Raw genomic sequence first — 8,438 nt, 5'->3', positions numbered from 1 at the left:
TCCAATCCATATATCACCCGATATTCATTAAACTCCAACAGCTCAGGTGCCCATGATCCTTTCTCTTTATATAAAGCTCACAGAGAAAAAGTACATAGTGTTGTATTTTATTAAAATATGACCAATAGTACATAAAATAAGAAATTCACATGGAAAGTATAAAAAATTGCAATAAACACACTCCAGAGGCCGGCGATCTGACTCGTGGACTCAACAGCATGACGTTAGCATGTACAGGCCCCACCCAACGCATTTCATGTGCACGCACTTCCTCAGGGGATTCCATGTTCAGGAGAGGGAGGTTCAACCTCACCTAAATGCGGCAGTTCTTAAATTTTGCTAAAAGCCTAAGTGTACATGGACACATAGGCTTTCATGGAGTTGAGTTTAGGAGCTTTAGCAAAAAAATGCCAATGGATCCTAAACTCAAGTTTAGGAGCTGCCAGGAGCTGCTAGAGTACATGAAACCTAACAGTTAGATGAGCTGGTTGTCTAATCTGGTGGTGGCACTCAGGGCCAGTGCAAGGATTTTTGCGTACATACATTTGTGTACATCCTTCCGCCACCCCCACCCTAGACAGCAGCTCTTGCAGAAGGATGGAACTCAGCGCCTGTATGAATGAGACCTTTCAATCCACATAGTTTAACTTTATACTGTAGGGGGAACTCTAATGAAAAGGGGCTTTGGGCACTGTGATTTAAGGGGGAACTCTAGCAACTGTGATGTAAGGGAGCTCTGGTGACAAAGCCCCCTTACATCAGAGTTCCTCTTTACACCAGAGTTTGCATAGTTCCCCCTTACAGTATATCAGTGTCCTCCTCACTCCCCCCTTATCTTTGGGTCCCCAGTTGCACTTGCCTCTTACATTGTTGTCCAATCCATGCATGCAGGCTGTAGAGCACTGCGGACAGGTGGGTGGGTTGTAGGGCACTGTGAGAGGGCAGGCTGTGGCACTGCAGGCTAGCACAGGCTAAGACAAGCTGTTGGTCCCCTCTCCCTCTCATCTTTTTCTAACTACTAGAAACAGGAGCCAAGCACACGGACGTCATGCGCATCTTCCTGTGCCAGCCCCGCTGCCCAAGTTAGGCAGAGCTCAGGTGTCTAATCATTGGCTGGCCCCAGAACTGTGCATGCACAGAACAGAGCTGGGGAGGAACTGAAAATGTATGGGCCCTCTTCTATTTTATACGGACATTTACAGACAGGAGAAAAGCACCCTTTTTGAACATGTCCTTAAATGTACAAACGGTTTGGACCCCAGACTGCGACTGTCCCCATGTTTCCAGCTTCAACTGCTCCATCTCCCTACTCTATTCCCATCTCGCCTGCTCTGGCCACTTCCTACCATGTTTTCTGCTTTTTTTTTTAATATGTGCGTGGCTCTGTGCTTAGTGCATGTGAAAAACAACAAATGAAAAATAAAAATATGAGTACAGAGACGTTTTCTGCTGGGTCTGCCATTCTGGGTCTGATGATTTAGATACAGCATGGATTTATGCTCAGAGTTTTATTCCCTTTGAGCAGCAAAGGAAAAAGTGCTTGTGACCCTTCTTTTAACTCAGGGGTCTTTCTATGAGGTGAGAGGCCAGTATTTACGGTGGAGGATATGCTCACTGGATCACATCTACATACCAGAGCACTTTTCCATTCACGTTTTTTTGCATGGACCTTTACCTAGACTTTTCTCTGTTCTTAATCAGTTCTGTAGGAGCTGTTTTGTTAACCTGCATTAGTTAGCACTGCACTATCATCTTATTGTATGGAAGCAAGGAACAGTTGGGGACATTTTACCAGAAAAATAGCAAAATAAATGCAAATTTTATTTGAACATTTTGCCTTGTTTTTTTGTTAAAAGTCTTTTTGAAACCTTTCTACCTGTTTTTTCTCCTGAAAGATGTGCATTAATCATGTAGTTTCATGGTGTAATTTGTTGCCCTGTGTATCGCCTGTAATAGAGAAAATCTTTATTTTGTTGGAAATTTAGGTTTGTTTACAAACATGAGGCATGCTGCACAGCATTGCACAGATTAAGAGCCGGGTTCACACTGCCACGACTTGTCAGGCGACTTGGTCGCCTGACAAGTAGCGCTCCATTCTGTGCAATGAAACCATTCTAATCAGAGCGACTCAAGTTGCTCCGACTTAGAAAATGATTCCTGCACTACTTGGGGGCGAAGTCGGAGCAACTGGCATTGACTTCTATTAGAGAAGTAATTTGCAAGCCACGATGAAGTCGTGCTGCAGGGGCGGCTTCAAAGTCGGGGCGACTTTAGTCGCCCCGGTGTGAACCAGCTATTATGCATGACCTCTGTCTGTAATGTGAGGCCTGAAACTTCTGTAAAGATACTATATATCCTACAATCCCCGGTCCCTCAGTCTAGTGCTCTGCGGGTGGGAGCTGCAAAGCAATTGACTCTGAAACAGACACAATCAGGCAAATCAATTAAAATAAAACTGCTTTCTGTGCATAGAGCGAGCTTACTGCGCACTCCCAGCATGGGAGTTTGAGATGCAAACTTTGCATTGTTTGCCAACCATCAGGACTGGAATATTACACAAAACTGAAGCTCAATGAATACTTGCCCCTGAGTACTTCTTAATGTTGTGCACAGCTAACACAGCTTTATGGGAATGGATTTATGAATGGAGTAAATGCTGCTATAATAACTCAGTAGTAATATAACAGTTGAATTCTCAGTTGTGGCTGTTTTACAGGTGGTTGATAAATGTCCCCCAGTGTGTCTTTAACTCTCTAGCCCAAAGTTCAAATGTTATAGTTTTGGATGGAAAAGTTGCAGATCAACAGGATCATGTCTGATACAACTTGAAAATGAATTACGGACCTCCATCGGTTACATAGAAACATAGAATGTGTCGGCAGATAAGAACCATTTGGCCCATCTAGTCTGCCCAATATATCTGAATCCTATGAATAGTCCCTGGCCCTATCTTATATGAAGGATAGCCTTATGCCTATCCCATGCATGCTTAAACTCCTTCACTGTATTTGCAGCTAACACTTCTGGAGGAAGGTTATTCCATGCATCCACTACTCTCTCAGTAAAGTAATACTTCCTCATATTACTTTTAAACCTTTGCCCCTCTAATTTAAAACTGTGTCCTCTTGTGGTAGTTTTTCTTCTTTTAAATATGCTCTCCTCCTTTACCGAGTTGATTCCCTTTATGTATTTAAAAGTTTCTATCATATCCCCTCTGTCTCTTCTTTCTTCCAAGCTATACATGTTAAGGTCCTTTAACCTTTCCTGGTAAGTTTTTTCCTGCAATCCATGTACTAGTTTAGTAGCTCTTCTCTGAACTCTCTCTAGAGTATCTATATCCTTCTGGAGATGTGGCCTCCAGTACTGCGCACAATACTCCAAGTGAGGTCTCACCAGTGTTCTGTACAGCGGCATAAGCACTTCTCTCTTTCTACTGCTTATACCTCTCCCTATACATCCAAGCATTCTGCTGGCATTTCGTGCTGCTCTATTACATTGTCTTCCCACCTTTAAGTCTTCTGAAATAATTACTCCTAAATCCCTTTCCTCAGATACTGAGGTCAGGACTGTGTCAAATATTCTATATTCTGCCCTTGGGTTTTTATTCCCCAGGTGCATTATCTTGCACTTATCCACATTAAATTTCAGTTGCCAGAGTTCTGACCATTCTTCTAGTTTTCCTAAATCCTTTTCCATTTGGCGTTTTCCTCCAGGAACATCAACCCTGTTACATATCTTTGTGTCATCAGCAAAAAGACAAACCTTACCATTGAGGCCTTTTTCAATATCACTTATGTAGATATTAAACAAGATTGGTCCCAGTACAGATCCCTGAGGTACCCCACTGGTAACATGACCTTGTTCTGAATGTTCTCCATTGACTACAACCCTCTGTTGTCTGTCACTCAGCCACTGCCTAATCCACTCAACAATATGGGAGTCCATGCTCAATGACTGCAGTTTATTGATAAGTCTTCTATGTGGGACAGTGTCAAAAGCCTTACTAAAATCTAGATATGCAATGTCTACTGCACCTCCACCGTCTATTATTTTAGTCACCCAGTCAAAAAAATCTATAAGATTTGTTTGACATGATCTCCCTGAAGTAAACCCATGTTGTTTTTCATCTTGCAATCCATGGGATTTAAGATGTTCCACAATCCTATCCTTTAATAGGGTTTCCATTAATTTGCCTACTATTGATGTCAGACTCACTGGTCTATAGTTGCTTGATTCCTCCCTACTACCTTTCTTGTGAATGAGCACGACATTTGCCAATTTCCAATCTTCCGGGACGACTCCTGTTACTAAAGATTGGTTAAATAAATCTGTTAATGGTTTTGCCAGCTCACCACTAAGCTCTTTTAATAATTTTGGGTGTATCTCATCAGGACCCTGTGACTTATTTGTCTTCACTTTAGACAGCAATCTTAGAACGTCTTCCTCTGTAAAGACACATGCATCAAACGATTCATTAGTCATCCTTTCAAGTGGAGGTCCTTCTCCTTTTTCTTCTGTAAAAACTGAACAGAAGTATTCATTAAGGCAGTCGACTAGCCCTTTATTCTCTTTTACATACCTTCCGTCCTTTGTTTTTAATTTAGTTATTCCTTGTTTTAATTTCCTTTTTTCATTTATATATCTGAAGAATGGCTTATCCCCCTTTTTCATAGACTGAGCTAGTTTTTCATCTGCCTGCCCTTTAGAAGTTCTTATAACTTGCTTGGCCTCTTTCTGCCTAATCTTGTAGATTTCCTTATCTTCATTGCTCTGGGTTTTTTTATAATTACAAAATGCTAGCTTTTTATTTTTAATGATTTGGGCCACTTCTGCTGAGTACCACAGTGGTCTCTTCCTTTTTTTGCTTTTACTGACAAGTCTAATGCAATTTTCTGTTGCCTTCAATAATGCACCTTTTAAGTAGTCCCATTTCTCCTGGACTCCATGTAATCCGTTCCAGTCTGATAAGGACTCATTTATGACTAATTTCATGTTTGAAAAGTCTGTCATTTTTGAAAAAATCGGTTTTTGTTTCTGATTTAGTATATGGTCATGATATTGTCAGCTGAAGAGCTGGTGGAGCTGGTTGTGATTGTCTCTTTCCTCTAATTCCCCCAGTTGTTGCAGTACCCCAAGAAGATGTCACAGAGGTAAAAACACATCAACGGTCAGAAACCCTATACGGCAAAAATTGATCTTTAATTAAAAAGTCCCAAAACGTAACAAGGCAGCAAGGTAGTTTTGAAAAAGCCAGATTCCAGCTAAAACTCGTTTTCTATAGCCATTTCTATGTTGTATGGCAGGAGAGTGAAAGGGAAGCGTACAGCGAAGGATGCAGACCACCATGTTAGATGAGAAGGGGGGGCACAGAGAGAAGGTTAGGTGGCCAAGGGAAGTTTTTTGTTTTTACATATTCTACCACAGCAAGAACGAGGCTATGCGCGGTTCAGTCTGACGCGTTTCGTCATCAAAGTGTGACGTCTTCAGAAGCACGTGGTATGCGTGGTACGTGGAACGCAAGCCAAGGCACACCCGGATGTTCCGTGCAGAGAGCGGGCAAACCGCTACAGGCGTCCCGCCGGACTTCTCCATACCTTTCGGCTTCCTAAGTACATTCCACCGGTAACTTCTACACTGTACCACCAACGGTTTTAATATATTTTTGCAACTTTTTATGGAAATTTTTTTTATATTTAAATAAAAGAAAAGTTTTTTCATATTACACCATGAGGAGTGCGATTTTGTAATAACCACCAGGACCCAGGACCACCCGAACACGGACGGCTGGAACCCCGCTGGGAACTCACCACAAAAGCCCATTTGACCCACTTACCGTACGGTATTGGGGGTCAACGACATCTGGTGAGTTTGAATTGCCTACCTCATACACAGGAGCACAGAGGGTGTTATCATTTAACCACTTGCCTACAGTGCACTTTAACCCCCTTCCTGCCCAGACCGATTTTCAGATTTCAGCGCTCTCACACTTTGACTGACAATTACTCAGTCATGCAACACTGTACCCATACAAAAATTGTGTCCTTTTTTTCACACAAATAGAGCTTTGTTTTGATGGTATTTGATCAATACTGGGTTTTTTATTTTTTGTGCTATAAATAAAAAAAGACTGAAAATATCGTGAAAAAACGCATTTTTCTTTGTTTCTGTCATAAAATTTTGCAAATTAGTCATTTTTCTTCACAAATTTTGGCCAAAATTTATACTGCTACTTATCTTTGGTAAAAATAACCCAAGTAAGTGTATATTATTTGGTCTTTGTGAAAGTTATAGAGTCCACAAGCTATGGTGCGAATCATTGAAAATTGATCACACTTGATCACACCTGATGTACTGAAGGCCTATCTCATTTCTTGAGATACTAAAAAGTCAGGAAAGTACAAATACCCCCCAAATGACCCCTTTTTGGAAAGTAAACATTCCAAGGTATTTAATAAGGGGCATGGTGAGTTTTTTGAAGTTGTATTTTTTTCCCACAATGCTTTGCAAAATGAAGATTTTTTTTTTTTTTTTTTTACAAATTGCCGTATTAACAGGTTATTTCTCTCACACAGCACATGTATACTTGCAACTACACCCCAAAACACATTCTACTACTCCTCCTGAGTATGGCGATACCACATGTGTGAGACTTTTTCACAGCCTGGCCACATACAGAGGCCTAACATCCAAGTAGCAGCGTCCGGCATTCTAGGAGCATAAATTACACATATAATTTCCTGACAACCTATCGCACTTTTGAAGGCCCTGGAGCACCAGGACAATAGAAACCCCCATAAAATGACCCCATTTTGGAAAGCAAACAGCCCAACGTATAATTTTTGAGGCATAATGAGTCTTTTGAATATGTAATTTTTTTCCACAAGTTTTTGGAAAATGTGGAAAGAAAATGAAAACACATTTTTTTTTTACACAAAGCTGTCCATTTATGCAATATTTCTAACACATAGCATGTACATAGCAAAAATTGCACCCCAAAATACATTCTGCTATTCCTCCTGAGTATGGCGATACCACATGTGTAACACTTTTTCACAGCCTGGCCACATACATAGGCCTAACATTCAAGTAGCGCTTTACACAAAGTTGTCCATTTATCCACTTTAAGACTGGGCCTATTTTTGACACTTGGGGCCTGATTCATAGTACGGCGAATTGGCTTTTCGGCGTGATTTTGCGAAGCGGCGATTATTTAAGTCTGAAATTGGCATTCAAAGAACGGCGGGCGGAAAATAGCGCCTAGTGTGAGATTCATTAAGATGCAATATGGTCAGAGCGCGACTTAAAACCACGCCAGCTAAAAGCTCGACTAAAGTTTAGCCAAATTTTCCCCTGTACCCCCAAAAATCCCAAATCACTGTGGAAGGTGTGGAAGTCAATTTGGAGATGACTTGCGTTTAAAAAATCTCAAAAACTGACTTAGAAAGAGAGATATCTGCGAAAGTGTGGAAAGGTTAAACAGCTCCTCCAGCCGCGAGCTGCGAACTCGCGAATGTGCGCATGCGCAACGCCAAATTGGCTCAAAAAATTTCGCCAGCGCGATTTTGGGTCAATTTTTTTTTGAATACCGCTTGCAAATCCGCTGTCTCGCCCATAGAAAATGGCAAAAACCGGCGGAATTGGAAAAACATGCACACTTCCAACAAGGGATCCTTTAGTAAACACCATCACATTCCATACACCTTTCCTGCTAACTCCGAAATCATAGCAGTCAAATCTACAGTGTTTATATAGAACCTCCACATTCTCTGAAAAAACCCACAAAATATTACATTGGGGAATTGGTCGTCAGATAGAAAAAAAATAGATGTAAAACATATTTCAAAGAAAGATTATTAGCATTTCACACATATCAAGGAAATGTCACAATTTTGACAATATTTTATGTGTTTCCAAAGAATGTTTTTAGAAATATATTGCAAATACTACCTTTTCTTCCATATGGGTATGGCCAAGTGTTACCATTTTACTACACATTTAACTGAAGGTATATATATATATATCCCTTATACTTGGCTAATTAGCAAAGTATGCCCAACAAACAAATAGAGCTTTAGCTCACAATATTGCTACATATTGACTTTATGGGGCATCTTTTGTATTTTGTTCATGTCTTTGGATTAAAAGTTTGCTGATACACATGCCTTTTTCAAACATGAACAAAATTAATGATGTCAACATTTGGAGGATTGGAGATATCCAAGTGTTGCCCATACAGAGGGCACCTTCCGGATTCGAACTTACAAACCTACAGCAGGAAGGCAGACTCCCTAATCATTGTGCTATTTCTCAGTGAGCGTTGGGTGTTTTCCTCATGCCGTCAAAATGCTCACATGGGAACAGGGGCCATTGAACTGAATAGGATTGGATTTTTTGCCTGTTTTGGGAGCTGATCCTTGAGCTGGACAAATCCCCCTCAA

Source organism: Pelophylax lessonae, assembly GCF_965119305.1.
Source record: "Pelophylax lessonae genome assembly, chromosome: 11".
Taxonomy (NCBI): Eukaryota; Metazoa; Chordata; class Amphibia; order Anura; family Ranidae; genus Pelophylax; species Pelophylax lessonae.
This window is presented reverse-complemented; position numbering follows the sequence as displayed.